Source organism: Elaeis guineensis, chromosome 6 (genome assembly GCF_000442705.2).
Source record: "Elaeis guineensis isolate ETL-2024a chromosome 6, EG11, whole genome shotgun sequence".
Taxonomy (NCBI): Eukaryota; Viridiplantae; Streptophyta; class Magnoliopsida; order Arecales; family Arecaceae; genus Elaeis; species Elaeis guineensis.
The window spans coordinates 25,474,439-25,478,074 of NC_025998.2; the positions used below are offsets into that span (position 1 = coordinate 25,474,439).

A 3,636-nucleotide genomic window follows, 5' to 3' on the forward strand; every position below is an offset into this window, starting at 1 on the left:
AAACGACACTAATAAATCTATAGTTCTTGTTAGACCATGGGCAAGGGCAGCTGTTATACCTAAATCACAAGGTTAATCTATCTTGTCCTGCAACACTATATATGTTATTTAAGAAAGATGGCAGCAACCTCTCCTGCAAGTGCAATGTAATGAGACCACATCAATCCAAGAAACTGATACATGGGATTCTCAGTAGGTATTCAAATTTGCTGACGACCAGACAAATGCCTTTAATGCGGATGTGGATGGAAAAGAGAAACAGTTCTGTGACAGAGGAAGTTGGTTTTTGTGCCACAAAAGTTTCATGGAGGTAAACATAAGGTCAGTGAACAATTTGGGCACTATGAGGTATGAAGTCCTGAGTAATGATACTCAACAAACTCAGTAACATCTTGCATGAGAAAGAGTTGAAAGCATTTCAGACTACTCAAAGATGAAGCCCAATACAGAAAGGTAAATTTCTTCAGGATTTACAAATTACCACAAAACAAGGTAGAAGAGCTCGCGGATTAAGCAAATAGAGCTCCTCAATGTTAGCATACAGGCCCACTTTTCCAGCCAAGGAGTCGAACCCAGACTGTCCGGCTAACTCTTGGAAGTTATCCAATGGCTTGTGAACCCTGCCTGCTATCACTCTACAAACCAGCAATGCCTTCTTTATTGATGGCTCATCTTCATATATTTCAATAGATTCAAATGCTCTCCCACTAGTGGAAGTCGTAAACACTCCAATTCCTTCATTCAATTCCTTCTTGATGGAGAATCCATGCCTTATAATCCAGCATACGCTGCACTTCTCTGATGCACAAAGGCTCGAAGTGCCATTCATGCCAAGAGAGCAGGCAATTGTGGTGCCGTAGAATCTTAGCAGTTCATTGCCATCGGCCAGGCAACGGGGGTGCTTCTTGGGGAGTTTGCTGGCTCTAGTCTTCACCATTTCCCGGTATTCTTCGAATCGAGAAAGTGTTTTTTGCATGTTATGGACCTTCAGGACTCTGTCTATCCTCCAACAACTGCTCTCAGACTTTACCAAGCTTGTTCTACATATCAATTCAACTATCTTTCTAGAGGATCTCCTTCCACAAGTTCAGTGACTACAGAGAAAACAAAGAATCACAAATCAGATTCTAACATACTCAAGTTTATGGGAGGCAAAGTCCAAGAATTTTCTTTTCAAAAGTTTGTGATGCAAAATAATAAGAATTCCGACGAGTTAATAACTGAAATGCAACCTCTTGTACAAGTTCATGGAGTATGGAAATTTGAATGCAAGACAATTTTGTAAACTATGCAAATCAGAAGGGATTAAAAAAGAGAGAGAGAGAGAAAAAGAAGAAAGAAAGTATATTGGCCCTCCCTGGCTCATTTCCTCTCCTGTTTTTTCCCAGAACATCATTATTTATTTCAGAAGCATGTTTACAGAGGTGCCACCAATATGAAGGATTTCCATGATTCACGCATGTGCTATCATCTGCCTTTACTAAAAACAGCTATAATTCATTCAGTAGTCCACTAGCTCAGACAAACGTGTAGTGACTAACTTGATCTTGACGTAAAAGCTTAACTTAAGCTTGCTAAGACTTAAAAGCCTTTGGGAACTCTAATACTCTAGCTAGGTAATAAGACTAAATAATCCAGATGATAAAATTTATCTGGCCTTAAGCAATAAAGACCACTCAATTTCAATGACATGAGAGGAAGAAAAAGAAAAAGGAAGACTGATCAAAGAAACAATTTGCAAAATCGGCCTTAAAGTGATGCCACTGCAGAATCACTAAGCATGGCAAACCAAAAAAAAAACTGTAGACAGAGACTGTTTTCTATGGAATCAAAATAGATGTTCAAGAGGATAGATGTAATCCTGTAGATTTCCAGCAGAACTGATATGGCAAAGAAATTGTTTTTGAAACGAACAAGTTGTTTGTAAAGGTAATCAAATGCAACATGCCAAATCTTGAGAAATTGTTCCTTGATGTTGGGACCTTCCTTTTAGTCTCGAGAAAAGGCAATAAAAATCAACATATAGCGTACAAGGAAATAAAAAAAATGGATGCTTATGCAAGAATATGTTCCACACCTGCATGCTTGGAGAGATGGTGTGCTTCCAAGCTTCCAACTTCCCAAACTGCTCCCTACACTTATGGCAGATGATATTAGCAGGGGATACGTGTGACCCTGGCTCATGAGAGGCCCTAGGACTTGAGGAAGCATGGCGAACTCCACCACCACCATTACCAAACACAGCACTGGAAAGAGATGAGCCCCCAAAGCCATACACCTCCTTGTCACCAAACAAACCGGGTGACCTCCTTGGAGGGGTGTTGCTGGCTCCCCTGAAGGAAGGGTTGTACTGGAGGCCAAACTGTCCCCCCGGCCCTGGGGTCCCTGGCCTAAGAGTACCCACATATGTTGAGCTAACCTCAGCCTCCCCCTCATGGCAGCCCCCAAAACCAGTTATCTTGAGCTCACACCGGGAGTTGCTAAGTATGACCTCATGGGTGATTGGATTCATGAACTCGTTGCTCCCAATGGACCTTGGGCTGCAGCTTGGTGGCTTCTCGAGGTGCCTTTTGCTCCCATGGATGACATCCTTGAGGTTGGCTATAGATCTCGAGCACCCAGACCTCCCTGTTCTCTTTGTCAAAATGGCTCCCAACTGCCCCCTGGCCTTTGGATCATGGACATCAGATGGCCCAGATTTGCAGTGGAGGGACTTCTTTAGAGCAAACCAGACTGTTGGCATCTTCTCTGCTCCTCTCTTCCCTCCTCTCTCTTTCTCTGGTATTTTCTTCCTTTCCCCTGGACTCTCTCTCTGATGCAAGCTAACTTTAATTCTGGCAGGTAGTGTATTCAAGAGGTTATAACTCTTTCCGTTGCTTATCTTCCTTTCGCTGGTGGTCATATTGCACCATTAAAACTATACCTGTGATTTCCTTCCATGTTTAACTAAGGAAGAAAGAGAGCTCCAATAAAAGCCATCCATCTGAGAAGAAAAGCAGGGTTCTGGTCTCATCTGTACTTACTTTCCTCCCTTGGAAAGCCACCAGCCATTAAGATATACTCGAAACCCCTGCAACTCCAAAAGCAACTCAACTCAATAAAACTCATTAAAGGGACCTCACAGACCTTCAAATCCCTGCATTTGTGGTGCTTCCTCAATGGGCTTTAGGGAAGGAAAGAGACAAACTTGCAGACTCACAAAAGCAAAGACAAATCATCAAGAGAGAAAAGAGCAAGTGTGTGTGCAAGACATGGAACCTTAGCCTCTCGGAGGCTTGAAGATCCAACTGGTAGACCTTAGTTGCATTAATAAATGATGAATTCACTTAGATCTCTCATTATATGAGGTGCAAATTTTAGTTGGACCAGATCCACTGCTCCGTTGGTAGATCAGTCCATCGAAAGCAACATATATACATATGCTTATATTGTGCTCCTTTCTTCTTTGTCCGTCGTCATCATACGTGTTGATCCATGGTTGGACAGGTCCACCAGCTGAGCAGTGGACCTTATCTAACAAATAACCACTATTATATGAAAGGAAGGTTTTCTACCAAAAAAAAAAAATATATGAAAGGAAGGTTGGGGTTGACGGGATCTTAATTTCACTCACCTTGAGCTTGCAGAGTAAGAAAC

At 42.1% G+C, this 3,636-nt stretch overlaps 1 pseudogene; it reads right to left on the minus strand.

Moving 5' to 3' along the window:
- Nucleotides 1-334: 334 nt before the first annotated feature.
- Nucleotides 335-3,120, minus strand: LOC140858696 (uncharacterized; annotated as a pseudogene).
- Nucleotides 3,121-3,636: the final 516 nt, after the last annotated feature.